Raw genomic sequence first — 13,673 nt, 5'->3', positions numbered from 1 at the left:
TTTCTGGGAATTAACCTGGATCTTCCAGAAAAGGAACAAGTCCTATTGATGACTGAACTATCTTTCTAGCCCGTGCTTTTCCTTAAAAAACAAAAGAAAACTTTATATATATTACATTATTCTTTTTTTCTTTTCATGTCAACAAACATATACATATTGTCTTCAAGCCGAGAACTTTTAGGCAATGGGAAAAGTTCCTTCCTCTTCCTCCTTCTTTCTTTCTTCTTTTTTTTTTCTTTTAAGAAAGGATTTCAGCTCCAATCTTTGTTCATTTTTATTGCTGGAATTCATATTCATTTCTTCTTGTTGGATGACCAAATCGGATGATGGTAGAGATGGTAAGCCAGCATTTACTCAGCCCTGCCCTGTTCAGCCTTGGGAGTGGACAAATTAACAATTAAGCAACTTTACCATCAACATTTATTTGCTTAGTCCTTTTCATATAAGCCATCTATAAAAGCATTAAAAACAATATGTATAGGATTTTAAGAGGTAACTTTAGGTAATACTATGGAATATTTTTATAAAATTGTAAAAGGAGGATCCTTTTTTATAGATCCCAAGGAACATGTTAATGCAACTTGCCAATTATTAACAGTGAGGAACAAACAATTTACCTGTATTTTATTTAGTGGAAAAATAATTTTTATAGGCTCTTTATCAGTAAGTGATCATTTTTATGAGCTCTTACCTAAGTAACCACATTTTCTAATAACCTAACAACTTGTTCTGCTTTATAGATGTAAATGTAGATGTAACTCATTCTGTGTTACATTTTTATAGAATTTAATCAAGAATTTCTAGAAAGCTACTTAAAAAGCAAAGCCAAATTTTCAGTAATAATAAACAGACAACAGCATACCCAATACTATAGTTAAAAACCATGAATTTTGTTCTTTCAGTTCATTTACTATGAAAACTAAACATTCGCCCCTTTTCCTCTTTCTGCTCTCTTCCCTCCACGCTGTCTCTCTGTCTCTCGTCCTCTCTCCCTCTCTCTCTCAATAAAACTCTAAAAAGGTTAAAAAAGAAAAAAAGAAAAAGAAAAGAAATCTAAACATTCATTTAAACATTAGACAATCAAGAGAAGAACATCCTCTATAGAAGAAATGACTAATATCTCTGGAAATTCAAACAGCATTGACTTAGCACCTTAAGCCTTGACTGCAATTGTCTTTGTTTTGTTTTTTTGTTTGTTTGTTTGTTTTTTACTAGAAGTTGGGCTTGTGTAAAATTTTTTCTTTCTCCCATGAAGGGACCATTGATAATGAGTTATTCCCACTATTAGGGAAGAATAAAAAAAAAAAAAAAAAAAACATTCCCCACGGAGGGCTCTTTAACATTGAGTTATTCCCATTCAGAGGGAAAAGCAAGAAACATTTAAGCAAAAAGACAACAAGAAAATTCTAGGCTCTAGGCTTGCTGTGCTGGCTCAGGCTGCAGCCGTGAGGCCGCCTGCTGTCATTCTTCATAATTCTGCCGTCACTGCTCTGTGCAGACAGACTGCAGGAGGAGAGAGAGAGAGAGAGAGAGAGAGAGAGAGAGAGAGAGAGAGAGAGAGAGAGAGAGAGCTAGCTCTGAGTTTTAGTGATACTCAATTTCTTATACCAGAAAGAATCTTTTTTTCTTCCCCTACTTTTACAGGGAAGAGGCTGGTTTTTTGTTTGTTTGTTTGTTTACAGAATCTTTTAACTTTTAGGCCTTGATTCAGTATTTTCCCCCTTTTTAAATTGAAAATCCTTTTGATCAAGCATTTCTCCCATTTCTTCTTTTTTTTTTTTCTTTTTTTTTTTTTTTTTTTTGTTCTCGAGACAGGGTTTCTCTGTAGCTTTGGAGCCTGACCTGGACTATCTTTGTAGACCAGGCTGGCCTCAAACTCACAGAGACCCACCTGCCTCTGCCTCCGGAGTGCTGGGATTACAGGCATGCACCACCACCGCCCGGCATCATTTTATTTTTATCTTTAAAAATTGTGCAGTTACTGCTTTTCATAATATATATATATATATATATATATATATATATATTTTAAAGAAGATTTATTTATTATGTATTCAGTGTTCTGCCTGCATGCCAGACTGTGAACCACCATGTGGTTGCTGGGAATTGAACTCATGACCTCTGGAAGAACAACCAGTGCTCTTAACTGCTGAGCCATCTCTCCAGCCCCACTGCTTTTTCTTTTAACAAGCATTTTAGCAATTGTACATTTTGTTACTCCTGAGATGGGGAGTTTAAATTCCCCATGACCCTGCCAATCCTGGAGTCCTTTTGCCCTGAGAGCAAAATTCCTCCAGTCCTTAAAAGTGTCCGGATCTTCTGTCCTGCAAGCCCCACATTGGGTGCCAAAATGTTGTATATCCAGTGTGGGTTTTAAGGGTCCATGGAAAAGTGGCACAGAGCACTCTAAGGGTGATCTCCAGGGGAACCAGTCTCTCCAGACTGACTCACTGTAGCTTAGCAAAGAGCCCTTTATTGTTAAACAATCACACCTTTAGCCTGTCAATTCCATATACCAAAACCTCTTATCTAAGTTCCCCAAAGGAACAATGCCAAATGCAAATTCTTAGTAAAGAAATACCATAGTTTTCTGGGTTGTCCCTCAACCAAGACTGCATATGCTTTGAACCCCTAGGAAACTCAGATAAGACTTCAAACAGAAGGTAACAGATATTAGCATTCGGGCATTTACACTGGCCTGCTCTCAGGAACCTAGCAGGACATGTCAACAGCAGCAGCCATGATGTGACACTGTAGCTAATACAAAGTAGAGCACTGTCCCTATTCACATTTCCTAAGGCTGGCCTCAAACTCCCTAAATAATTCATAATGACCTTGGAATTTTGATCCTCATGCCTCTACCCCTCAAGTGCTGGGATTACAGGCTTGAGCTACTAAGCTTTGGGGTTTAGAGAGTGTAGTTTTTGAGACAAGGTCCTGCTATGTAGCCCACGCTGGATTAGAATTTCCAATTCTCCTGCCTCAGCTTTCCAAGTGAGATCTTACATTCCTATACCACCATATCTGCTGGCAAATTTACTTTAAAATGAAATTAATGGGTGTTTTTTGTTTGTTTATTTGTTTCTTTTGAGATAGTGACTTACTATGTAGCTAGCCAGGAACACTCTTAATGTAGACCGGGCTAGACTGGGATTCAGAGAAATCCGCATGCCTCTGCCTCTCAATGATTACATTAGAGGCGCTATCAGCCATATCTAGCTTCCCTGTGGGTGCGGAGGCTGTGAACTCAGGTTGATATGAATTCACAACATGCCCCCACGGTTGGGTATGCCCAGTGGACCTAGACACTTCTGCCTAGCTATTTCCGGTTCCAAATAGCGATTTCCCAGTCAAAACGTCTTGCATGACCAGGACCCCATGGCTTTGCGTGGTTGAGTAAAGTGCACAGAGCAGCCATGTGATCTATGCGCATTCGTGAAGTAGCCACATGGGTTAGTGTACGCAGGCGCAGCCCACCCTTTATAAACCAGCACCATGCTCCCCGGCCTCACTTTCTCTCTTGATCACAAGTGTTTTCCGCAGGCCTGTTCACGTCTGTCCCTTTCTTTCCTATCCTAATAAAACTCTTGTTAGTGGATCTGTCGTGTTTCGTGACATTTCCTTGCCGCCCAACAACTAACACAGGTCCTCTTGCTCTCACAGCGAGTGCTCTCTCTCACCCACTGGTCCGTCTCCCCAGCCTCTCCTGTTCGCCTTTGTTAGACGCCCCACGCCCTCTCCCCTGGAGTGGCTGCACCATTCCGCACTCCCACGGTACTCCACGTCTTCAGCATTTGCTGTCTTCATCTTCCATTCTGAGAGGGGTGTGGCCATAGCTCTCCGTGCCTTAATTTGCATTTCTGTAATAGCTAATGATTAAAAAAATAGCTAAGTCCCTTTTCTTTCTTTCTTTCTTAACGTTGCTTTCTCCCCCCCCCCCCCCCCCCCCCCCCCCCCCCCGGCCAGAGCTGAGGACCAAACCCAGGGCCTTGTACTGCTAGGCAAGCGCGCTCTACCACTGAGCTAAATCCCCAACCCCATGCTAAGCCCTTTTCATGAGAATATTTGCCACCTGTGACATCAGTAAACAACAGTCTGTCCTTCAAACATGTTTAAACTAGACTCTAAGCCAGATGAGACTTGATTCAAGCACTGGGAAGATCACTGTGGCTACATTTAAAACTAACTAAAGGGGCAAACGTGACAGGCAAGACAGTGCAGAGGTTCCTCGAACTTGTGTTCTTGCTGAGGCCATTTTAGGTTTAATTAGAATTTGAGCTCCTTGATGGGAAGCCCTGTGGAAAGTTAATCAACACTACTTTAGGAACCTAAGACCAAGACGCCTCAGCTAACGTAGCTTCAGTTAAACCGCCTGCTTGTGCAAACCCTCCAGCTAACTGCTTACCCTAGCTTCTGCTAAGCCAACTGGGCAAAACCTCTCCCTGCAGTTGCATAGCACAGTAACAGGGTGCAGTTTTTGCCTTTAAAAGCCCCTTGCTCTAGACGCTCAGCACTACACTTGGGTGCTTGAGTAGAGTCCCAGCCTGCTGGGGTAAAGACTTTCTTATTTATTTATTTATTTATTTATTTATTTTGAATGCCGAATGTTATTTCTTGAAGGAGGGAGGAGGTATTAAATACAGGCTTACAGCACAATGGGAGAACCCCAGAGGGCAGGAGTTCACTTCTGATGCTTTACAATTTTGTATCTAAACTGTTAATGCCCCAATATGCTGGATACACAGACAAGGAAATCTCAATATTCTCAGGGTCCCCTAGATATGCCATCAACCCCCAGATAACAGGAAACAATCTAGAGAACATGACACCCATATTCCCAAGAGGTAGGGTGGGTTTTTGGTCATTCAATGGGTTATGGATATTTGTCATCATTTAGGGGTGTTGGTTACAAGTTGTTATTGGTAACAGTCAGGAAAAAGCTGGACAATTGAGATTTGATTTAGGAATCTCATTCTCTAAAGAAAAAGAGGAGATGTAGAAATGCCAGGATAAAAGGGTAGATTATTGGCCGGGCGGTGGTGGCGAATGCCTTTAATCCCAGCACTCAGGAGGCAGAGGCAGGCGGATCTCAGTGAGTTCAAGGCCAGCCTGGTCTACAAAGTGAGTTCCAGGACAGTCTCCAAAGCTACAGAGAAACCCTGTCTTGAAAAACCAAAAAAAAAAAAAAAAGGGGGGGGGGTAGATTATTGAATCTACTTTTAAACTAAAAAAGCAACTATTACTAGTTTTAAGTATTTTACATTGGTATGGATTTTTATATATTAATGCAAATTTAAGATTTTTGTTATACTGCATATTGTTTCTACTCTTGTTTAAGGTATGTTTGTATATTGATACAAATGAGGTTATTTTTTAGATATATACTGTTATATGTTAGAATATACTGTTCATATGTTTCTACTCTTGTTTAAGGTATTGTATCTATGCAGCTCACGTAGTAAGGTAATGTAAATTTCTAGTCCTTGAAAGTTATTATTACAAACTATTTAGGATAACAAAGAAATGCAGGTTAGCAGTTAGTCACCTATAACAATCAAACTTGTAGTTATGTTAGGCATGTCTTCAAGATCAGAGTTATATTTTAGATGGACAGGTGGTCTTCAAACACTTCAGAGATCTACAGAAATATGGAACTTAAGATGTTTTAATAGAGAAAGAAAAAGATGACAAAAATTATCAAGGTAGATTATCAAGTCTATTATAAAAAGAGAGAATATGGATATGATAAGATAAAAAGGGAGATCATGGAATCTACTTTTAGAAAAAGAAACTATTGTTTTAAATATCATAAGTAATGAAAATTTTTTTTTGTCTGAGTTTATCAAATGTTACTGGACTGAACATTGTTAATATATATAATGGAGTTTTTATCTAAATTTGTCAAATGTTAATGGACTAGACATTGTTAATGTAATTCCTAACTGTATATATTGTATATACTTATTGGGTAGTTTTTCTTGTATTAGTTACAAACTTTTTTTAATTTTAGACAAAAACAGGGGAAATGTGGTGGGTATTGTGTTCCCTGAAATATTGTGTGTTCCCCGAAATAAACATATCTGGGGTCAGAGAACAGACAGCCACTAGAACAAAGCCAAAAATGGTGGCTAGAAAATGGGAAGAGTAAGCCATTACAGAAGTTGGGCGGTGGTGGTGCATGCCTTTAATCCCAGCACTTGGGAGGCAGAGCTAGCCGGATCTCTGAGTTCAAGGCCACTTTAGAAACAGCTAAGCATGGCGACCCATGCCTTTAATCCCAGAAACCCAACCTTTAATCCCAGGGAGTGGGGGCAGAAAGAGAAAGGTATATAAGGCGTGAGGACCAGGAACTAGAGGAGTAAAGCATGTAGTTAGTTAAGCATTTGGTTGGTTTAGCGTTCAGGCTTTGGAGCAACACAGTTCAGCTGAGATTCATGTGAAGGAGGACTCAGAAGCTTCCAGCCTGAGGAAACAGGATCACCTGAGGAACTAGCAAGGTGAGATAGCCGTGGCTTGTTCTGCTTCTCTGATCTTCCAGCATTCACCCCAATAACTGGCCTCGGGATTGATTTTATGAATAAGACTCTTTAAGATTCCTACTACATAATAACATAAAGCTTTTCATGACAGTGAGACACATTTGGTTCCTGGCAGCACCAATCTACTTCAGAGAAGATGATGGGCATCAAAGAACATCCATATGGAGTTTGCTTTCTTTGTGACAAAAATTAGCCACTGGGCAAGAAACTGCCCTTGCTTTGACTGCTGACAGTATGCTGTCCTAATTGGATAAGCAGGACACAAAAGAAAGTACTGGCAAAATTGGCCAGGTGGTGGTGGTGCACGCCTTTAATCCCAGCACTCGGGAGGCAGAGGCAGGTGGATCTCTGTGAGTTTGAGGCCAGCCTGGTCTACAAAGCGAGTTCCAGGAAAGGTGCAAAGCTACACAGAGAAACCCTGTCTCAAAAAACCAACCAATCAACCAACCAAACAAAAAAACTAAATTGTATATTGGAGTTGGGGATTTAGCTCAGTGGTAGAGCGCTTGTCTAGCACGAGGCCCTGAGTTTGGTCCTCAGCTGGGGGGTAGCGGGGGAGAAAGAAAGGACTGGCAAACTTTGCCAAGCAAGGTGGGACAGTCCTTCAAAATTCCTGATTTACAGAAAAGTCTGTCAGATATTCTAGACCTGTAGGCCAAAATGGATGCCCCATCATTACAGAGGAACCTTGGGTGACTGTCCAGGCAGCCAGATGTCTCTATCATTTCTATAGTTTTGGAATTTGCTTGCTCTGCACTTCCTGTTTACTCAGGTAATATTATATCCTTCTTGGGTCTCTGATGGAGTAAAAGACTAGATAGTTATAGTTACAATTTTCCTTGTTTGCAAATTCAGAAAAGAAACTCACAAAAGAGGTGTAAAGTGTATAATGTTGATAGAAATAAAAGCTTAAATTGTTTATTTAAGAAAAGTTTTGAGGTCTAAAAAATAGTTTTGGGTTGCTAATACAAGTTAGGATAGAAAGTGAATTAGGTACAAAACTTTGGACTCCCATGCTAGGATAGCTAATGGAGTATTTTCTATGAATTTGTCAAATGCAAATAGACTGGATATTGTAAATGTGATTCTTACCTGATAATTATTCCTATTGTATATAGTTTTTCTGTACCAGAGTTAAAACCTTCTCTTTTTATTTAGACAAAAAGGGGGAAGTGTTGTGTGATATTTTAATTGCATTCTGATGCTCCTGAGACTGCCAATAAAGTTTGGTTTGAATCAGAGGGCAGAGCTAGCTACTAGCTGACCGAAATTAACCTAGAGGTTTTGGAGGACTGAGGACAGATAGACACAGGAAGTAGTAGGGTGGAGCTGAGAGTGGGTCTCGGCCTTTTTGGGTGGAGGAACAATAGAGAGAGGAGGTCACCAGTCACTTCTCTGGCTCTTCTCTATCATTCAGGTTCTTACCCTGATATCTGATTCCTGAGTTTTTATTGATCAAGAATAATTAGATCAACACTTCAAAGTGACCCAAAAAACTTCACTAGGAAATTCCTACAGCTGATAAACACTTTCAGCAAAGTAGCTGGATACAAATTAACTTGCAGAAATCAGTAGCCTTCCTATACACAAACAACAAAGAGATTGAGAAAGACATCAGGGAAACAACACCCTTTACAATAGCTTGTGAATATTTTGGGGTAAATCTAACTAAGTGAGTAAAAGACTTGTATAACAAAAACTTTAAGACACTAAAGAAAGAAATTGAGGAAGATATCAGAAGATGGAAAGATCTCCCGTGCTCATGGATTGATAGGATTAATATTGTAAAAAATGGCCATCCTACCAAAAGCAATCTAGAATTTCAATGCAATCCCATACCAAAATTCCAACACAATTCTTCAAAGATGTTGAAAGGACAATTTTCAGCCTTGTATGGAAACATAAAAACTCAGGATAGCTTAAAATAATCCTGAATAATTAGTAAAAGAAATGCTAGAGGTATCACTATCCCTGCTTTCAAATTGTACTGCAGAGTTATGGTAATAAAAACAGCATGGCATTGACATAAAAACATATACATTGATCAATGGAATCCAATTGAAGATCCATACATAAATCCATACATCTATGGACACCTGAGTTTTGATAAAGAAACCAGAAACATGCACTGGAAAAAAAAATGGTCTTAGTCAAATTGGTTATCTGCATGTAGAGGAATCCAAATAGATTCTTCTTTATCCTGCACAAATGGATCAAAGACCATAACATAACTGAACCTGAAAGAAGAGAGAGTGGGAAATAGCCTATAACTCACTGGCACAGGAAAAGGCTTTCTGAGCAGAACACCACTAACACAGGTACAAAGATCAACAATTAAAAAATGGAACCTCATGAAACTGAAAATCTTCTGCACAGCAAAGGACACCATTGCTACGATAGAGCAGCAGCCTACAGAGTAGAAAAAGACTGACCAGTTACATATCCAATCAGAGGCTAATATCCAAACTATATAAAGAACTAAAAAAAAATAGATATCAAGAAAACAAATAACCCAGTTTGAAAATGGAGTACAAATCTAAACAGAATTCTCAAAAGAGGAAACTCCAATGGCTGAGAAACACTTAAAGAAATGTTCAATATTCTTAGTCATTAGGAAAATACAAATCAAAACTACACAAAACTTTGTGATTTCATCTTACACTGTCAGAATGACTAAGATCAATAAAACAAGTGATAGATGGTGCTGGTGAAGATGTGGAGTAAGGGAAACACTCATCCATTGCTGGTCGAGTGCAAACTTGCACAGCCACTATGGAAATCAGTGTGGTGGTTTCTCATGAAGATGAGAATTGATCTACTGCAAGATCAGCTATACTGCTCTTGGGCTTATACTCAAAGGATGCTTCGTCCTACCTCAGAGACACTTGCTCAACCCCATTCATTAATTCAACCTAGATGTCCCTTAAAGGATCAATGGATAAGAAAATGTGACACATTTACACAATGGAATATTACTCAGCCATTTAAAAAATGAAATAATAGTCAGGCAGTGATGCCACATGCCTTTAATCCCAGCACTCGGGAGGTATAGGCAGGAGGATCTCTGTGAGTTTGAGGCCAGCCTGGTTTACAGAACTAGTTCCAGAACAGCTGGGGCTACACAAAGAAATCCTGTCTCAAAAAAGCAAAAACAAACAAACAAACAATGACAACAAAAGAACAAAAAGAAAAGAAAAATTTGCAGGCAAATGGAAGGAACTAGAAAAAAAATCATCCTGAGTGAGGTAACCCAGACCCAGAAAGACAAATGGTTATTAGCTTATATGTAGATATTAGCTGTTAAGTCAATAATAACCAAGCTATAATTTGTAGAACCAAAGAAGTTAGGTATAGGGTAAGGGATGGTGTGTGTGTGTGTGTGTGTGTGTGTGTGTGTGTGTGTGTGTGTGTGTGTGTGTTGGAGTGGGGGAGCAGACAGATCTCCCTAGGAAAGGGAAATAGAATAATAGTTAGTTATGGATGGATGGTGAAACACTGGAACCCTAGAATCAAATGGGCAGGGGTGAAGAGGGGGATGAGGAAGGGAATATGGAAAGAGAAAGCTGAAATTAAGGGCCATTTGGGGGGCAGAATAAATCCTAATACAGTAGAAGCTTTTTTTTTTTTTTAAATGGGAGGAGCCAATGCAATGGCTAGTCTTTATTAGAGAGAAATTTTCCATCACATTCTGAAAAGTTAACACAGGGGCTCAGTGGGCCAGCTGGTGGGGCACCAGCTTATAATGGGTTCCACAGCTTGGGCATCGCTGAGCTGAGCCTCTGTGCAGCCAAAACCAGATAACAGTACAGTTGTCCTCTTCACAGATGCAGCCCATTATTCGCTTGTTGGTGATGGACAGGTCTAAATTAGGATCTTCCTTGGTGCCTGAAGCTGCCTTTGGAGGTAGCATATTGTATGGATCCAGTCCCTTCTGAGATGCTATCATGATCTCCCTCTCCAGCCCTGTAGCCTGCTCCTCATCAGTAGGAACACCGCCTGCAGACGCCATGGAGCATGTTGCAACCGCGCCACCTCAGGGCCTGCGCCGCCAGAGCGCCCACTCCCTTGAAGTCATCTCGCCTGAGACAAGCAGATGCACTTCCGGGATGAAGCTTTGTACAATATATACATATATGAAGGTGATTTAAACGAAATTGCCAAATAACAGGGAAGACAGAGTCACAACTGTACATCTCATCACCAAATGAAGTTTTCAGTACTGGAAATGGGTTACATCTCATTGGCCAATGGGATCCCATGGGAATCCCCAAATAATTTAGGTTCTTGCCAAGACTTTATTTTTCTCTCCACAAACTGATGGCTAGGCCCCTTTGCTGAAGACAACATCTACACAACTCATTGAACACGGAGAACTCAAGCTGGTACCTCCACAGAGCCTTACCCTAGATGCTAGTGTCTTGTACAGGAAGGTACTCCACACACTATCAAAGAGAAAACATAAATACCAACCCAGCCACAAACACTCCCATCTGTAATTGTGTCCTGTCTGCAAGATAAGCTGCTGCAGTGGTGGCCGTCTTAGTTAGGGTTACTATTGCTTTGATGAAACATCATGATTTATTTCCCTTACTCTTCCACATCACAGTTCACCATCAAAGGAAGTCAGGACAGGAACTCAAGAGGGGCAGGAACCTGGAGGCTGCAGCTGATGCAGAAGCCATGGAGGGGTGCTGCTTACTGGCTTGCTCCTCATGGCTTGCTCAGCCTGCTCTCTTATAGAACCCATCAGTTCAGGAATGACTCCACCCACAATGGGCTGGGGCCTCCCTCATCAATCACTAATTAATCTCTTACAGGTGGACCTTATGGAGGCATTTTCTCAACTGCAGTTTCCTCTTTTCAGATAACTCTAGCTTGTGTTAAATTAACATAAGACTAGCCAGCACAGTGGCACGAAACTTGTGGGAGTAGCCAACCGATGTCTGATTTGACTTAAGGCCCCCTCCAGGAGAGTGAATCCATACTCAACACAGATTGGGTGACCAAGAACCTGAGACTAGATAGCCCAGGGAGAGACCTAGGGGAAAACCAAATACTACTGTTCTTAAAAAAAAAAAAAAAAAAATGTACCAGTAAAAATGACTCTTAAAACAGTGGTTCTCAACCTTCCTAGAGCTGCCCCCCTCCGACATCGTTCTTCATGGTGTGGTGACCTCCAACCATAAAATTATCTCATTGCTACTTCATACTGTAATTTTGCTACTGTTATGAATTGTAATGTAAATAAATACCTGATATGCAACCCCAAAGGGGTCACAACCTACAGGTTGAGAACCAATGCCTAATGACATTCTGCTATACTTATAGATCAGGGCCTTGCTCAGCCATTATCAGAGCAGCTTCCTCCTGCAGATGGGAACAAGTACAGAGACTCACAGCCAGACATTATACGGAGAGTAGAGACCTTGGAAAACTCAGCCTTAAATGTCTCCATCAAATCTCTCCCCTCAGGACTCAGGGAACCCTGTGGAAGGGGGTGCGGAAAGAGTGTCCTTTATGTATATATTATGGCTTCCAGTTCGCAAAGACATTAAAAAAACCCACAAAATTTATGGGATCTCTGAGTGTGCAATCAAGTGGTTCCATGTCTGCATCCGTTTCTCGTGCCTTTTCTAGGGCTCTTTTCCTTCTGTTTGTTTTGTCCTATTCTGATATATTAGTTTTGTTTTATCTTATATTTTATTTTATAATTAAAAACAAAACAAAAAAAAATTGACTCTTATGTATGTTCAGGGTTTCTACAGACCAGGGCAAAGTGATGACTAGATACAACATCCCAGTCAGCTTGAGGAGAGCCTGATGGTAGCCGTCAGGCTTGGAAATGGTTGTGTGGGTCCTGGAGCCACTGAATGCTTTAGAAGTGCAACACATGACCAATAAGGTTTATTTGGGAACCCCGAGGCCTGTGTAGAACACGTAGCTATTATAGATGACTGACCTGGAAGATACTCTAGTTGGCTTTGTCCTGCAGATTATGTCTTTAGAGAGTGGGGGGAAGGCGCTAGAATCTTGATAGGCTGTTAACACCTTAGCTCCATCTAGTACATGGGAGCATCATGATGTCAATACAGGTCCATGAAGTGTGTAGTAGAGACTTCATGTGCCTAGAGTCCAGACGTGTGTAGTACCTTCTGGTATTTAAGTATTCATTTAAAAATAATCATTTCTTGGGCCATTGAGATGGTTCAGTGGGTAAAGGTGCTGCCAAGCCTGATGGCCTAAATTTGATCCTCAGGACATGGAAGGAGAGAGCTGACACCCACAACTTGACCTCTGACCTCCACACAGTAAATAAATAAATGGAAAAACAAACAAAAACCCCAGGACAAAGCAAAACCTCAATTATTTCTTCCATAGACACTAGCTCCTCTTTTGCATCAACAGATATTTGCCTTTGTGTCCAATGCTGGCTGCTCTACTGATAAACACTAGAATAAGACACAGAAAAAAGTAATTCTCAACTGGTGATAGGGGTGGAATCCATGGTCTCAATTGCTCTACCACTGAGCTAGTCCCTTCAGACCTAGTTTTGGGGGGAGGAGGTTGAGAGAGGGTCTTGCTATGTAGCCCGGCTGATCTTGAACTCATGACCCTCCTGCTTCAGTCTCCTGAGTTGCTGGAATAGCAGGCCTGTGTGTTCCACCATGACCTGCAAGAAACTTCTCAAAAAGTGGAGTTTAGATATGAAGCCAAAGGTTGTACCCGTTTTGCAAAACCCCCAGAGACCACCAAGGAGCCGGTTTCCAATGCAAGCACGTAAGGGTCCTTTTCTTGTCAGGTTCAAACCTGGACCACCACCAGGCAGATGGAGGGAAATGCGGCAGCCCAAGGGTAGAGAGTTTTTATAGGGAAAAAGCACAAGTCGGGAATTACATGCTTTGGCAACTTGGGATTGGGTAGATGGGATATAGGGCAAGGTGATTTTTTGAAACTATTGGTCTAGACTTTTGGCGCGAAACCACATTTGAAACTATTGGGTTGGACTTTTGGCAGGGAACCACAACTTGCTGAGCAGGATTATCTGGGCTGCTCAGCAGGATTATCTAGATGTCTCCAAGGGCCATAAACCTCAGATAGAATGTCTGCAGGAGCATATTGTCCTGTATCTGTTCG

At 40.9% G+C, this 13,673-nt stretch overlaps 1 pseudogene; it reads right to left on the bottom strand.

Moving 5' to 3' along the window:
- Window positions 1–10,171: 10,171 nt before the first annotated feature.
- LOC118577312 lies at window positions 10,172–11,692 on the bottom strand (annotated as a pseudogene).
- Between the last annotated feature and the right edge of the window lie 1,981 nt (window positions 11,693–13,673).

Source organism: Onychomys torridus, chromosome 1 (assembly GCF_903995425.1).
Source record: "Onychomys torridus chromosome 1, mOncTor1.1, whole genome shotgun sequence".
In the NCBI taxonomy this organism is placed as follows: domain Eukaryota; kingdom Metazoa; phylum Chordata; class Mammalia; order Rodentia; family Cricetidae; genus Onychomys; species Onychomys torridus.
This window is presented reverse-complemented; position numbering and strand designations above follow the sequence as displayed.